At 38.5% G+C, this 17,824-nt stretch overlaps 1 protein-coding gene and 1 non-coding gene across 35 annotated transcripts in view; one reads left to right on the top strand and one right to left on the bottom strand.

The window, feature by feature from the left end:
- Positions 1-17,824, top strand: part of GULP1 (GULP PTB domain containing engulfment adaptor 1) — a 309,040-nt gene that overhangs the window by 53,104 nt on the left and 238,112 nt on the right. The window lies entirely within an intron of this gene.
- LOC145543887 (U6 spliceosomal RNA) lies at positions 4,797-4,903 on the bottom strand. Its single transcript, XR_014081133.1, has one exon. It is a non-coding gene; the product is annotated as a U6 spliceosomal RNA (small nuclear RNA).

The raw sequence follows: 17,824 nt of genomic DNA, 5'->3' as shown, positions 1-17,824 counted from the left end.
AAATTGTTGTGACCTTACTCTCTGGCATTTGTTGGTTTCTTTGAGGTGCTATGTTTAATTTCTCAGGGCCTTTGAAACTGCTTGTTTTCTCTGCTGGGCAGACTGACCTCTCCTTCTTCTTCTTCTTCTTCTTTTTTTTTTTTTTAATTTTTATTGACATATGGTTGCTTTACAATGATATGTTATTTTCTGCTGTACAGCAAGGTGAATCAGCCATATGTGTATGTATATCCCCTTGTTTTTTTGGATTTCCTTACCATTTATGACTCCTTATTCTACCCATGGCTAAGTCCTCCTCTTCTTTAACTGGCATTCTGCCCAGAACTGCTTCATCCAATTTACACTCTAGGTTGGGTACCATTCTTCTGGATTCCTATAATATCCTGTATATGTCACATTATTGTCAATTTTCTTTTTGTCTGTTTATCTCATGAAACATTAAGTACCTTGAAGGCAGGGGTTTTCCAATGGCTTCTGTGTCTGCAGAACTTCTCAAAGTGCTTGACTCAAGAAGTTCTTAGAAATAAATGAAAAATGAAAGCAATAGCCTATCTTTGCCCATAGCTGACAGTGTCAAGATGGTCTTGGAGATAGCAATAGTGGATTACAAGGCCCTCACATTGATAGCTGGGGAGAAATTTAGAGACTTCAACCTGTATATAACACATGGCTGACATATAGAAGATTCCCAATAAATTTTAGGTGAGGGAAAGAATGAACATTCTCATTTAATATACAAAGGCTGTGACGCAGATTATGTTAAGGATGTCTCTCTTAGCATATTGTTAGGCTAATATAAACTCAGACATGGATCATTACTCATAAAGTAGCAATCATTTTTATGACCTCTAATTTTTAAAAATTTTTATTAAAGTATAGTTGATTTACAATGTTGTGTTAGTTTCTGGTGTACAGCAAAATGAATCAGTTGTGTGTATATATATATATGTACATATATATATATATATTCTCATTTTCTTTTTCATTATGGTTTATTATAAGATACAGAATATAGTTCCCTGTGCTATGTGTTCCCTGAGACCTGCCTTTGAGCGTTTGAGTGTCTCCTGTGGAGGTACGGGTCAGCAGGGGCCTGCCACAGGGGCAGGGACTCTGGGTGCAGCAGCCCTGGGTATGACATAAGCCCTCTCAGAGGAGGCCACCATTAACCCCACCATAGAGCTGCCAGAACTCATACAGGACTGGGGAAACAGACTCTTGGAGGGCACAAACGTAAGCATGTGTGCTCCAGGACCCAGGAGAAAGGAGCAGTAACTCCACAAGAGAGTGACGCAGACTTGTCTGTGAGTGTCCAGGAGTCTCTCATGGAGATGTGGGTTGGTGGTGGCCTGCTACAGGGTTGGGGGCACTGTAACCTTTTGAAGGAAGTCACTGTTACCTTCATTACCCCCACCATAGTTTGGCCTCAGGTCAAACAAAAAGGAGGAAAACCAGCATCGCCCACCAGAGCAAGACCCAGTTTCCCCCTCAGTCTCTCCTATCAAGAAGCTTCCATAAGCCTCTTACCTTTTCCATCAGAGGACAGACAGAATGAAAACCTCAATCACAGAAAATTAATCAAACTGATCACATGGACCATAGCCTTGTCTAACTCAATGAAACTATGAACCATGCCATATAGTGCCACCCAAGATAGATGGGTCATGGTAGAGAGTTCTGACAAAAGGTGGTCCACTGGAGAAGGGAATGGCAAGCTGTTTCAGTATTCTTGCCTTGAGAACCCCATAAACTGTATGAAAAGGCAAAAAGGACACTGAAAGATGAACTCCCCAGGTTGGTAGGTGCCCAATATGCTGCTGGAGAACAGTAGAGAAATAACTCCAGAAAAAATGAAGAGACAGAGCCAAAGCAAAAACAACACCCAGTTGTGGATATGACAGGTGATGGAAGTAAAGTCTGATGCTGTAAAGGGGAACATATAGGAACCTGGAATGTTAAGTCCATGAATCAAAGTAAATTGGAAGTGGTCAAACAGGAGATGGCAAGAGTGAACATCGACATTTTAGGAATCAGTGAACTAAAATGGACTGGAATGGGTGAATTTAAATCAGATGACCATTATATTAACTACTGTGGGCAAGAATCCCTTAGAATAAATGGAGTAGCCATCATGGTCAGCAAGAGTCTGAAATGCAGTACTTGGATGCAATCTCAAAAATGATAGAATGATCTCTGTTCGTTTCCAAGGCAAACCATTCAATATCACAGTAATCCAAGTCTATACCCCAACGAGTAATGCTGAAGAAGCTGAAGTTGAACAGTTCTATGAAGACCTACAAGACTTTCTAGAACTAGCATTGAAAAAAGATGTCCTTTTCATTATAGGGGACTGGAATGCAAAAGTAGGAAGTCAGGAAACACCTGGAGTAACAAGCAAATTTGTCCTTGGAATACAGAATGAAGTAGGGCAAAGGCTAACAGAGTTTTGACAGGAGAACACACTGGTCATAGCCAACACCCTCTTCCAACAACACAAGAGAAGATTCTACACATGGACATCACCAGGTCAATACTGAAATCAGATTGATTATATTCTTTGCAACCAAAGATGGAGAAGCTCTATACAGTCAGCAAAAACAAGAGTGGGAGCAGACTGTGGCTCAGCTCATGAACTCCTTATGGCCAAATTCAGACTTAAGTTGAAGGAAGTAGGGTAAACCCTTAGACCGTTCGTGTATGACCTATATCAAATCCCTTGCAATTATACAGTGGAAGTGAGAAATAGATTTAAGGGATTAGGTCTGATAGAGTGCCTGAAGAACTAAGGACAGAGGTTTGTGACAGTGTACAGGAGGCAATGATCAAGACCATCCCCAAGAAAAAGAAATGTAAAAAGGCAAAACGGTTATCTGAGGAGAGCTTACAAATAGCTGAATAAAAAAGAGAGGCGAAAAGCAAAGGAGAAAAGGAAAGATATACTCATTTGACTGTAGAGTTTCAAAGAATAGCAAGGACAGATAACAAAGCCTTCCTTGGTAATCAATGCCAAAAATAGAGGAAAGAATAGAATGGGAAAGACTAGAGATATCTTCAAGAGAATTAGAGATACCATGGGAACTTTTCATACAAAGATGGGCAAAATAAAGGACAGAAATGGTATGTACCTAACAGAAGCAGAAGCTTTTATGAAGTGGTGGCAAAATACATAGAAGAACTAGATAAAAAAGATCTTCACGACCAAGATAATCATGATGGTGTGATCACTCACCTAGAGTCAGACATTCTGGAATGTGAAGTCAAGTGGGCCTTAGGAAGCATCACTACAAATAAAGCTAGTGGAGGTGACAGAATTCCACTTGAGCTATTTCAAATCCTAAAAGATGATGTTATGAAAGTGCTGCACTCAATGTGCTGGCAAATTTGGAAGACTCAGCAGTGGCCACAGGACTGGAAAAGGTCAGTTTGCATTCAAGTCCCAAAGAAAAGCAATGCCAAAGAATGTTCAAACTATCACAAAGTTGCACTCATCACACATGCTAGCAAATTAGTTTAAAATGATCCAAGCCAGGCTTCAACAGTACCTGAACTGTGAACTTCCATATGTTCAAGCTGGATTTAGAAAAGGCAGAGGAACCAGAGATCAAATTGCCAACATTTGTTGGATCATAGAAAAAGCAAGAGAGTTCCAAAAAAAAACATCTACTTCTGCTTTATTGACTATGCCTTTGACTGTGTGGATCACAACAAACTGTGGAAATTTCTTCAAGAGATGGGAATACCAGATCACATTACCTGCCTCCTGAGAAATAAGTATGCATGTTAAGAAGCAACAGTTAGAACTGGACATGGAGCAATAGTCTGATTCCAAATCGGGAAAGGAATATGTCAAGGCTATATATTGTCACCCTGCTTATTTAACTTATATGCAGAGTATATCATGAGAAATGCCATGCTGGATGAAGCACAAGGTGGAATCAAGATTGCTGGGAGAAATATCAATAACCTCCGATATGCTGATGACACCACCCTTATGGCAGAAAGTGAAGAGAAACTAAAGAGCCTCTTGATGAAAGTGAAAGAGAAGAGTGAAAAAGTTGGCTTAAAACTCAACATTCAGAAAACTAAGATCATGGCATCCAGTCCCATCACTTCATGGCAAATAGATGGGGAAACAATGGAAACAGTGACAGGCTTTTTTTTGAGCTCCAAAATCACTGCCGATGGTGGCTGCAGCCATGAAATTAAAAGACACTTGCTCCTTGGAAGAAAAGTTATGACCAACCTAGACAGCATATTAAAAAGCAGAGATGTTACTTTGCCCACAAAAGTCCATCTAGTCGAAGTTATAGTTTTTCCAGTAGTCATGTATGGATGTGAGATTTGGACTATAAAGAAAGCTGAGCTCTGAAGAATGATGCTTTTGAACTGTCATGTTGGAGAAGTCTCTTGAGAGTCCCTTGGACCACAAGGAAGTCAAAGCAGTCAATCTTATAGGAAATCAGTCCTGAATATTCATTGGAAGGACTGATGCTGAAGCTGAAACTCCAATACTTTGCATCCAAACACCTGATGCGAAGAACTGACTCAGTGGGCAAGATTGAAGGCAGGAGGAGAAGGGGATGACAGAGAATGAGATGGTTAGATGGCATCATGGACATGACTTTGAGTAAGCTCCGGGAGTTGGTGATAACAGGGAAGCTTGGCGTTCTGCAGGCCATGGGGTCGCAAAGAGTCAGACTCGACTGAGCGATTGCTCTGAACTGAAGAGGATACTGAATATAGATCCGTGTGCTATACAGTATATCCTTGTTGTTTATCTCTTCTGTATATGGTATAAAAATGGGGAATGCTTCATAAGTTTGCGTATCATCCTTGCATAGGGGCCATGATAATCTTCTCTGTATTATTCCAATTTTAGTGTATGTACTGCCGAGGTTAGCACTTGCCTCCAGTTAATCTCCTGCACATGTCAGATATTAGAAATGATATATATGTACAATGTACAATATGATCACGTTTAATTCTCTGAAAACCCTGTAAGGCTTCTGTTAGTTTGGGGGACATAGATTTGAACTCAGAGGTGTTTGATTGTAGAACTCATGCTTTTTTCCTAATCGGTGTTCTCTCTGCTCTTCTCTGCTGCCTCCGTTTCTTTAGGAAGCAGCAGAAGCTCCTTGCATCTTTCCTTTCCCAGAAATTCCATGGTTTGGGATCCAGGACTTGCACTTTGATTATTAATTTATTGTGTGACCATATACAGAGGAAGGAGATGCTGTTCCTCAGTCTCCACATTTATTAGATGGACCTATTTTACTACAGCAGGGGTCCATTTATTATGCAACCAATATTTAACAGACTAACGGATACTGGACACTCTTTTAGGTGCTGAAGATTAAAAAGAACAGAAAAGGACAGACAACACCCATAGAACTACAGAACTTATATGATGATTATGGCAATTGAGGCTGAAAATAAACAAGTAAAACAAAATCAAATAGTGATTAGTGCCAGAAAGCAAATAGAACAGGGTGACAAGAATGGATGGAGATATGGGTGAAGATATCCATGGATGTGGTGGTTGGGCTGTCTCCTTCAGGAAGTGACATTTAAGTGGAGACCTGTGAGTAAAGCAGACGTCAGCCATGAATACATTTGGAGGCTCAGATTTCTGGGCAGCGAAACACTCGGGAGAAATCCTACCACCAGAAGAGCACTTCTTGTTGGAGGACCACTGAGTCCAGTGTGGCTGGTGGGAAGAGAATAGGAGGAGATGAGACAGAGATTGACAGGTCCAGATTATGGAGTCACAGTCAGTGGTACAGACTATTTCTCAAATGCTTGCTTGCAGATACTCCACAGAAATTCACAATTATGGTCTCACGTCTTTGATACCTTTGACATCTTAGATACTTCTTCCAACGTCTTTGCCACTTTTCACGTCTTTGGGAGAATCCTTCCTTAGGAGTCATTTCCCAGAATAGAAGCCAGAATCTTGCTTCCTCAGCCTCTTGTGCATCAAGGACTTGTGTGACCCTGGCTCTGTTGATCAGAGTGCAGAGGTAAGTCTTCCAATCAGAAATTAATGACAAGAAACAGGCACCATGGAATTCATTCTGGCATTGATAGTGGCTGATATATTTCATCTACAGAGCCTGCCATACAGAGTTTCTAATATAGTATCTGGTCCACAGATCCTGTTAGCAGAAAGGACTTTAGTGAGAATACCTAGTGATATCGGTGGTGCTGAGCACACAGGCCTGGTTTGATGCTCTTATTTCAGTACTGTTTCTGACTGCATAGATTAGTTCTTTGGCCATCATGGAGTTTCTGTGAGTCTCTATTAGCCTTCCATAAATTTCTTTTTACTTAAATTTACTAGAGTGCATTTCTGTTTGCAATTCAGAGCCCTGTGCCAATGACTCCAACTTGAAAATAAGAGTCAGAGAAATTTACTAGCTATATCTGAGAAGAAAAAGATCTAGAGATTCATTTCAGCTTTAAGTTCTTGGGCGAATTAGTGGCCAGATGTTACCTGGAAATGTGAACACTGCTTATTTCAAAACCCTATTTGTCATATTTTTATTTGTAAAACTAGTATTTGTAAATGCATTCCAGTAATGAAAGCTTACTTTATCCTTTGCTGACATTAATGGGAAGACAGACTAATTATTCAGTATTTTTTTCTGGAAACTTCTTTATTGACCTCTCTTAACTTAAAGAACAGGATGTGGTTCAAAGATGCTACTTTCCCATTAGACTTAAAGATCTCTCCAGGCTCCCAGATACATCATTGATGAGGTATACATTATCTTGGACAACTCACTAAGAGCATCCCTTCCCCCTTATAGGTAAAGATAAATAATTATTTAATTATTAACCACAATCTTAAACGTATATGCATTTTAAGAAAAAATTTTGGTGTCTGTTTAGTCGTCATTATTTCGGTAATATATGTAACTAGTCTTTTATGAGGTCTCCTGTGTTGCATCTGAGAAAGGGCTTCTGAAATTTAAGTGGTTCTTAATAGCTGTGCAGAAGAAAGGTGAAAATATGTTTATAATTATCACACCCCCATCTGTTCGGTAACTGTGCCAGGCTATTCTCGGAAAGGTTGTTGTAGTTTCTTCTCTAAAACATATTTCCATTTTTCTGCCACTCTGGCTATCTCTCCACTCTGTGTTGAAGTTCTGAATCTTTACTAACTCATGCCAGTTTTTTTTCTTAGGATGTATTCTTTTATTTGTAGCTAAATTTGTTTTCTTTTTCATTGACATGTCAATTGGATGCAGTGGTCGTCACGATGATTGTACTAGTGAATAAAATCGCATCTCCAACATCTCAGTAGGTGAAAATGATGGTTATTTCTTGGAAATATTTCACATATTGTTTACCTTAATAGGAAATGCTCGTTGCTACAAATAGGAGGGAAAGACATACCCAGTTTTCTTGTTTAAAGACCTTATCTCCCATGATACCAGTATACATATTTAAGAGTACTTACTTTGATTATTAATTGAAAAGCATATTTTTGATTCAGTGTCTTTATGGGAGATTTAATCACTAGCCTTATACATAGTTAGGTTTTGCCTTTGCTGGTGAATTTTTAGAAACGTCTTGCCTTGTTCATGCTTTGCTGGTAAGTTTTTGGTGAATACGTTTATGGTCACTTGAATGTTATTATCTAGGGATAGTCTCTTTATGGATTTAGAGACACAATGCCTAGGGTGGGAAATTTTTATTCTGGAATATATTTTTTGGTTGTCACTATTCCTTGTTTTGTCTTGATACATACATGATACACATTCTAAATTATGCATTACAGCTGGAGATGTGTGCTTGTTGTCTCATCAGGAAGATTTTGAGAAATTGAAAGGAAATCTTTTAAATAGACATTGCTAGATGATGGGAATATGATGGTTTGTTATTTTATTATGTTACTTTATATGTTTGATTTTGTCTTTGAATAAAACATTAAAAAGAAGACATTATATATTAGACTAGTATAACCCTATGACTTAGGCAATTCACCAGGCTTCTCTGAGCTTCAGTATCCTAAACAAAGAAAATACATAAAGAAATAAATGCTCCATTTATAGGATTAGGATTTTGTCATGGAATGAATGCTCTAGTGTTCCAGTGTGGATTGTATTCTGAAATACTATTCACATGTTGAGTATTAGTTATAGAAGGATTTTGTGCAAGTGTCACTTAACCTTGATTAACCTAAAAAGAACTGGACAGAGATTTGTATAATTATGTTTTGATTTAGAATAACATAAGGTCATAGAAGCCAGAAGAGGGCATGGGTTGCCTTTATAAGGTGGCCATTTAGGAAATGGTGGGACACAACTAAGCGTAACTTGGGGTGAGAAACTATTTTTTGTATTCGTGCAATAAATGGTGATCCTAGTTAAAAATAGGTAACTGTTTTTTAATTGGGAGATTTCTTGTATGCTTGGAAATGTGCACAATTCTCAACATAAATATTTTTCTCATTGCCACATAAGAAAAAATGCTATTATCTTTTGTTATACAGATGAGATAGGTCATTATGGCTCAGAGGTTAAATATCTTGCCCAAGTTCATATAAACACAAAAATAGAACTTGCCATTCTAACTATAGAATGTATTGTCTTTACTATACCATATTGATTCTTCATAACAGTTACTTTAGCCTAGACTTTTTCCTGAACTTTTTTTGTTTTATTCTCCTCTTTTTGTGTGCTTCTTTATTCAATCATATAAGCAAGTATACATCAGTATTTTACTATAATGGTCCAGAAAGTCTCTTTATGCAGTGGAGAGAATTTAAATGAAAATGTATAAAAGCATATAGGTAATAATATTGTATTAATTTCCTTAGGACTACCATAACAAATGGGGCTTCCCCAATGGCTCAGCAGGTAAAGAATCCACCCACAATGCAGGAAACACAGTAGACATGGGTTCATCCCTGGGTCGGGAAGATCCTGGGAGGAGGAAACAGAGGAAACTGGGCTACAGTTGAAAGGGTCGCAAAGAGCTGGACAGGACTGAACGATTAGGAATGTACTCTGCATTAACTCTGTTAGTCACCCAGTCATGTCTGACTCTTTGAGGCCCCGTGGACTGTAGTCCACCAGGTTTGTTTATCCATGGCATTCTCTAAGCAAGAATACTGGAGGGGGTAGCCATTCCCTTCGCCAGGGGATCTTCCTGACCTAGGGCTTGAACTAGGGTTTCCTGTATTGCAGTGGATTCTTTACCATCTGAGCCACCACCAGGGAAGCCCAAATTAGTAGACTACACTTATTAGAGCGGTTTTGGTGGTGGTAGTGATTAAGTCGCTAAGTTGTGTCCTACTCTTGAGACCCTAAGGACTATAGCCTGCCAGGATCCTCTGCCCATGGGACTCCCAGGCAAGAATACTGGAGTGGGTTGTCATTTCCTTCTCCAGGGGATCTTCCCAACCCAGGGATCAAGACCACGTCTCTTGCGTTGCAGGTGGAATCTTTACCAAGAGAGCCACCAAGGAAGCCTGATCTGCTAGCACCACCTGGGAAGCCCCTAAGCACTCATACACCATAACAAATATCGCAAACTTGGTGGCTTAAAACAAGAGAAATATATTTTCTTACATTTCTGGAGGCCAAAGAAGTCCAAAATCAATATGTTGGCCAGGTTGATTCCTTCTGGACCTCTGAGAGAAAATCAATTAATGGTTTTCTCCTAGCTTCTGGTGATAGCTGGCAATCCTTAGCATTCTTTGGCTTGTAGCTTCATAACTCCAGCCTTGGCCTCTGTCTTGGAGTGGCATTTTCTTTGTTTTTCTGTGTCTCAAATCCCTCTCTCTTTTATACAGACACTGGTCTTTGGCTGTAGAGCCCACCCCAAATCCAAAATGATCTCATCTTAGATTTTTAACTGAATTAATTACCATCTGCCAGTGAAAGTCACTCTGTCATGTCTGACTCTTTGTGACACCATGGACTGTAGCCTGCCAGGCGCCTCTGTCCATGGAGTTTTCCAGGACAGAATACTGGAGTGGGTAGCCATTCCCTTCTCCAGGGGATCTTCCCAACCCAAGGATTGAACTCAGATCTCCCACATTATGGGCAGATTCTTCACCATCTGAGCCATCAGGGAAGCCCAAGTACTGGAATCGGTAGCCTATCCCTTCTCCAGGGGATCTTCCTGACCCAGCAATTGAACTGGGGTCTCCTGCATTGTAGGTGGATTCTTTACCATCTGCCAAGACCCTATTAACTAGTAAATTTACATCCACAGGTACCAAAGGTTAGAATTTGGACATATCTTTTTTGGGGCCACTATTTGACCCACTACTTATTTTGAACATTTGTTTTAAAGAAGTAGGTAAAACAGTACAATGAAAACTTTGGTTTCAGACCATCTCAATTCTTGGATTGCTAAGCTTTAAGTGTATTTTAATATAAAGATGCTATTTTATGTACATTACCTCGATGCCAGAGATATTCCCCAAAGATTTTAGACTTAAATTTTGTTTCCTTTCTGCTGTTTCACTAGTAAAACATACTTGCAAATTGTCATATTCAGTTATTTCCTGAAAGTTTGATATTTGAAATTATTTTTAAGGGACTCTAAATGGCAAAAATATATATTTCAATGAGGGCTCCTGAGTCTTATCTTGAAGCACTTATTAACATGACACAGAATGTTAGAACTAGATCTAGTGAAGAGATATTGAATTAAAAAAAAAATTGAACTGACAAAGAAGATGTAGTAACATTTGATGATTGACCAAAATTTGGGTCATGTAAAAGAGAAAAGCCCAACAAGCATCAAGAAATCTGGATTACATTCTCAGCATTTTACAAGCTCTCTACCTCTGCAGAGTGGAACAGAAAGACAAATGAACAAACAAAGCAAAAAAAAAAAAAAAGGAAAAAAAAAACCCTTTTAAAGAACAAAAGAAATGTTGAGATAATCACAGCAGGCAGATTGCTAAGAGCTTTGGAGAGGATGATTCATGAAGAAATGTGGAAATCAAAATTTGAGCAAAGTTCTGGAGATAAAAAAGGAGAAAACCAAAGATGATAGGTGATCCATATATATTTAGCCCAGTCAGTGTGTATTTTTGATGCAAACTTAGAAATTTTTGATTTGTTCTTAATCTGTTTAGTGCCATATTAGGGAGGAGATGGTAAGTGAAAAATGACCAGGTATATTGCTGATAAAGTATTAGTAAAAGATGGTTAAAGTAGCATAATTATAAAAAAAATGCATGTCTACTTAAACTATCTTATTTTAATATAAAGCTTATACAAATTTATTTATTTGCCAAACTATTCAAGTAAGTTAAGGTCTTTCCTTTGAGTGTGAGGTGGCTGATGGGAGTTCTACAAAGACTTTCTTATGTATAAAGAATACCCATGACAAATCATTGCAATGATCACTTCATCAAATGGGAGAGACAACTTAGGGAAATCTGCATACATTCAAGTTCCATCTAAAATGTAATAGGCTCATCTGAATCTTGCCTACATCTGATGTGACATGAGAGTGAATACCTGACTAAGTTGTGGCATTTTCTGCTATACAATGACATGAATCAGCTATATACATACATATATCCCCTCCCTCTTGAACCTTCCTTTCACTCCTCCCCAACCTCCATCCCACCCATCTAGGTCATCATAGATCTTTTAGCTGAGCTCCCTGTGCTATACAGCAGGTTCCCACTAGCTATCTGTTTGATTCGTGGTAGTGTATATATATCAATCCCAATCTCCCAATTCATCCTACTCCCACTTCCCCTACCCCATGTCTACATGTCTGTTCTCTATGTCTGTGTCTCTATTCCTGTCCTGCAAATAGGTTCATCTATACCATTTTTCTAGGTTCCATATATACATATATATACATTAGCTAAGCTAAACTGATACTCAGTCGTGTCCGACTCTTTCCGACCCCATGGACTATACAGTCCATAGAATTCTCCACGCCAGAATACTGGAGTGGGTAGCCGTTCCCTTCTCCAGGGGATCTTCCCAACCCAGGGACTGGACCCAGGTCTTCCGCATTGCAGGCAGATTCTTTACCATCTGAGCCACCAGGGAAGCCCAACATATACATTACTATATGTTTGTTTTCTTTGACTTAGTTCGCTCCAGCAGAAACTAACACAACATTGTAAAGCAACTGTACCCTGATTTAAAAAAGAGACGGAAGAATGAGGAGTAGATGCTTGTTAGGCAGCCAACAATTTCCATCACGATAAGCGTGCAGCAGGATTGGTGGGAAGAGAAGCTGAAATACACATAAGGTGAAGTCTAGTGGCTGTAAGTGGCTAGTGGCTGAGCCAAGGGCAGCAGTCAGTGTGGTTTACACTTGAATGGAGAGTCTCAGTGAGTCTCGCAGGTGGTGAACTAGTTAAGGGAAACTCTGTTTTGAGAACCTCTGCTCGTCTAATTGAGCTTTAAAAGTACTACAAAGGCTCACACAAAATTCAGGGGGAGAGGATTTGCAGAGCAAATTAGATTTGAGCTAACTTCCAAGGACAAGATAGTAGAAGGATTCATGATAACGTGAGAATTTGTTTTCTAGGGTTGAGAAACTATCAGTTCCTGGCATTTGTATCACAGGCTGAGAGATAAGGGGAGAGGAATTTACAGCATTGATTTCAGGTCCCGAGAGCATTTCTGTGAGGACTGTGTCACTCGGTGGTGTAGCTGTGTTGTTCTTGGGTGGTCTTTTCCTGGGTGGCCATTGTTCTCTCACTTGAACATGGTAAGTAAAACACAAATGTAAATATGACAGTCTTGGATAGTTTAATGCTGTGCATATTGCGTGGTAGCACCTGTATACATATACACATATAGACACATTTAGCTTAATATCAGTTTATTTGAACAGATATGTTTTTGCAAAATAAGGTTAAATACTTTAAAAAAGTATGATTTTGTTAGTGTAAAAACAACTAGGATCTTATTTTCATTAATAATTTTGCCAAAATTCTGAGCAATGCTTATAAATATCAGTATTCTTAAAAACCTCAGATTATGTACTTTAGAGGCTCTGCCAAAAATACCTTTTTTGCTTACTAAGTATGGTTTTGAAAACTTTTCTTTTTGTGTTCCTGACCTGTTCGGAGTGCTAGCTGTGAAGCAGATGTACCTCCTCCACCCATTCAGTTATGCAAGACTGTTTTCCTAAATCATTAGCATCACACCACTCTCCTAAGTGGTTTGCAATATCTGCCAGTTGCCCCTGCTGTCAAAACAGAACGCTGTAAAGTGGTTTTCAAGATCCTTTTTTCATTTTGCCCATTTTTTTTTTTTTTTTAATTTTCAAATCCCTCTCAGAAGCTTCACTCTATCTCAACTAACTTATTTGATGCCACAGAGACAGTGAGAGAGAACTTATCTCAGGGGACAAGAACTGGGGCAGAATGAAGAGCCATGGAATTGCTGTGGTTTCAATAGTATGTGGGAAGTAAGATAATGCAAATATTGTGTGTAGACCACTCTTTCAAAAGGTTGACTGTGAATGGAAAGAGATAGAGATTTTATTTAAGATGAAAGAGATGTGACTGTATCTGTAAAGAAGCCAGTGAAAGAAGGTAGACATTATAGAAGAGGTGAGGAACTTGATATATAGTGGTCCTGGCCACTCTTCCTGAAACAGAATGTCCCCTCAGTTTTTCATACCCTTGTTAATAGCAATAACTTGAATATATTGAATGTGTCATCACTCTGTCAGATGTTAGAGGAAAAGAACTATGAGGTTCTTATTCCTGCTTTTTGGAATTTACAGTCTAAAGCCATAGAGTATGGTGTAAGATTAGGGATCATTCCTGCTTTGAGGGTGTTCTTTATTAGGGTTTTAATGTGGCTTTTTTTTTTTTTTGAGAGTCATGATTTAATACACCTATCTGAATCACATGGAGCGGAACTTCTTTTTAACCTTGGCATCAAGAACAGAAATAACCCCTGTTTTATAGGCTCTAGTTCTAGTAGTGGTTTATCAGGCTTCCATTGTTCAAGATGATAATAATATTTAAGACGGGTTGATCTGATATCCAGCTAAATTCCTGTAATGATCAGTTCTGTTATGATAGGATGGTTGGCTTGAGCCCAGAAAGAACTTTCAAAGGCAATGCAGAAATCTCCAGGTTAATGAGACTTCCCGATGAGTCAGTTAATGCCTCCAAATGTTTATCACAGTTGTCATTTAGTGGCTGCTACTAATTTCAAGTGTACACAAAATTCTAATGAAGACTAATAACAGAGTCTTAAAAAAAAAAAAAAACAGGAACAAATGAGAAAAGGCTTGTAGGTATTTTTGGAAATAGCCTTCATGATCTATAGTGAGTATTTGATAAATCACAGTATTAAAGAGTGTTTTCCATTTGTGAAGTGCCTTGTTGTTTATAGTTTATAAAACACTATAATCAGCATTATTGCTTTTCACTACACAGGTGAGCCACAGGTAGAGGAGGTGTTACTATTATATTATTATCTGGATTACGAAATTGAGGCTCATCAATATTTGTAATAAAAGCTGACATATTGAGGGCTTGTTATGTACCAGGCATGGTGTTTGGAAATTTACAGGTAGTTTTATCTTTAACACTGTCCTGTACTATAAAGATCATTACTTGGATTTTGTGGTTGATAAAAGTGAGAAGTGGTTAAGTAACTTATCCCAGGGTATATGACTGGTAAGTGAGTCATGACTTGCACCAAGGTGGACTGACCCAAGGACAGCTGGGGCCTTTGAGTAATGCACTGCTTCTTTAAGCTGTTTACACATGAGTTTTCTTTCTTCTCTGTGGCTTTTATAACCTCTAATTATAGCAAACTGTCAGAAACAATTCATGACATCATACAGTTCTCTAAATACTCTGAAAAAAGTCAGTGGACTAAATATATCCGTACTTTCAGTTGGCACATATGTTATTTTAGTGTCCGCTCAGTGACTGGTTCCTCTCACAGGGTTTTTGTTTGTTTTTCATACTGGAGAATTAAAAGAGATACTATCTAATGAAGTGAATATTGGAACTTATCAACTGGAGTCAGTATGTATTTTTCCTTTGTAAATATTCTATATTCTATATGTAACAGATACCAAAGGAAATCAAATTCACTATAGAAGTGATTTATCATAAAATGCTTGAGAAACACATGATGAATGAATTTATATACACTTGACAAGCTCATTCTTAAAGATACTTATCTTAATGAAACTTTTAATTGGTATACATCAATATTATGTAACTATTTATATGATATTATTTTGAAATATATCTGAGAAAAATGCTAAACATATTGCTGTGTAATAATCTGCTTTTAATAGTTAACGGTCATTTCTATCATGGGGGCTCCCTCAATGGCTGAGTGGTAAAGAATCCTGCAGTGCAGGAGACACTGGAATCACGAGTTTGACCCCTGGGTTGGGAAGATCTCTTGGAGGATGGCGTAGCAATCCACTCCAGTCTTCTTGACTAGAGAATCCCATGGACACAGGAGCCTGTAGGGCTACAATCCATAGGGTTGCAAAGATTCGGACATGACTGAAGTGACTAAACATGCATGTACGCATCCGCATCATTCCAGGAAGTTATCTGGTCAGATGTGTAACTGTTGACTGGGACATTAGCTCATGTACTGTTTTGACCAACTAACAGCCTCCACTGGGACATGTAGTGCATTCAGCTGTTGCTGGAGTACGCTGTGAATCTTGCCTCATGATTTGAACGTAGTATCAAGCTGATATTACCCAATGGTTAATGTAGGGTAAACATCCATTTGTATGAACATCAGCTCTCATTCTTTAGAGGTGGGAAAGTTTTAGATGAAAGTTTAGCCTTAAATTGGTTTTCCAGTCATATCTGAAACAAGCAAGGAGAACATCATCAGAATACTTAAAAGTGAAAATGAGGAGATATATGTGTATATATTTAATTTTATTTTGGAAATAAATTATGATGGCACAGTTCAGTTCAGTTCAGTCTCTCAATCGTGTCCAACTCTTTGCGACCCCATGAATCACAGCACACCAGGCCTCCCTGTCCATCACCAACTGCCAGAGTCCACCTAAACCTATGTGCATTGAGTCGGTGATGCCATCCAACCATCTCATCCTCTGTCATCCCCTTCTCTTCCCACCTTCAATCTTTCCCAGCATCAGAGTCTTTTCAAATGAGTCAGCTTTTCGCATCAGGTGGCCAAAGTATTGGAGTTTCAGCTTCAACATCAGTCCTTCCAATGAACACCCAGGACTGATCTCCTTTAGGATGGACTGGTTGGATCTCCTTGCAGTCCAAGGGACTCTCAAGAGTCTTCTCCAACACCACAGGTCAAAAGCATCAATTCTTCAGCACTCAGCTTTCATTACAGTCCAACTCTCACATCCATACATGACTACTGGAAAAACCATAGCCTTGACTAGATGGATCTTTGTTGGCAAAGTAATGTCTCTGCTTTTTAATATGCTGTCACAAGAGTTACAAAACTTGTGAGAATTTCCACATATCCAACACCCAGCTTGCCCTCTGGTAACATCTTGTATAACTATAATATGCTATCTTAATTTAATAAAAAATTGAAAGCAATAGTGGCCTGAATATCAACCAGTTTTGAAAACATTGAAATTTAATACCTTTTTCTCAATAGTAGATGAAAATTACTGAAACTTTCTGACACACCAAAAATCTATCTCAAAAAAAAACTTTTTTTTTTTTAATTTAAATGAGCTTTTAAAAACATGTATTTATTCCTTTTTCTGATGGTGCTGAGTGTTGCTTTGCGCCGGCTTTCTCTAGCTGCTGTGAGCAGGGCTTCTCTTCCCTGCAGTGCAGGCCCTTTTCGTCGCTGTGGCTTCTCTTGCTGAGGAGCACAGGCTCCTGGTGTGTGGGCTTCAGTAGTGGTGGCTCACTGGTTTGCTTTGTTCTGTGTGGGATCTTCCAGCACCAGGCATCAAACCCATGTCCCCAGCGTTGGCAGGTGGGCTCCCATCCACTGTGCCACCAGGGAAGCCCTGGTTTATGTTTTATCTTAAAGAAATAAATTAATGAAGAAGGCAAAGTTGTTTTGTTGTTGTTTTTTAACTTTCACTTTTAAAAGAAACAAAGTCTCTACAAGTGCATCACTCTAGTGTGCCACAATCTGTTCATACCTTTTCCACTGACAGACATTTAGGTTGCTTCTGTTTTTTATTTTGAATAATGTTGCTGAGAACTTTTGTGCATAATTGTTTTTCTGTGTATATATATATATATATATATGTTTTCAATTCTCTTGGGTATATACCTCAGAGTAGCATTACTGGATTATATGGTAATTCTGTGTTTAATATTTTGAGGACCTGCCAAACTGTTTCCCAAAGTGGCCATACTGTTATATAATCTCACCAGCCATGTTTGAAGTTTACAGTTTCACCTCATTGTTACCAGCAATTCTTAATGTCTATCTTGTTGATTTTAGCCACATTAGAGGACATGAGTGGTATTTCTTTATAGCTTTAATTTTACATTTCTTTGATGATTAATAATATTGAACATCTTTTCAAATGTTTAGTGGTCATCTGTTTATCTTCTTTGGAGAAGTGTCAGTTCAGATCCTTTGCTCAGTTTTTCATTGGACTTCTTTTTATTGTTGAGCTATTCTCTTATCAGAGGTATGATTTGCAAATACTTTTGCCATTCTGTGGGTTGTCTTCACTTTCTTGATGTTGGCCTTGTATACGGTATAATGTAGGGATCCAGTTTCATTCTTTTACCAGTTTTACTTGCACCATTTATTGAAAAGAACTATTTGTTTCTTTTTTATTTGGATTGGCAACCTTGCAGAAAAACAATTTATTAAAAGTGAAGGATTTATTTTTGAACCCTCAATTCTACTCC

This window comes from Giraffa tippelskirchi, chromosome 3 (assembly GCF_054371585.1).
Source record: "Giraffa tippelskirchi isolate mGirTip1 chromosome 3, T2T-mGirTip1v1.2.pri, whole genome shotgun sequence".
Taxonomy (NCBI): Eukaryota; Metazoa; Chordata; class Mammalia; order Artiodactyla; family Giraffidae; genus Giraffa; species Giraffa tippelskirchi.
Note: the sequence above shows the minus strand (reverse complement) of the source record. Positions and strands in the feature narration are given on the sequence as shown.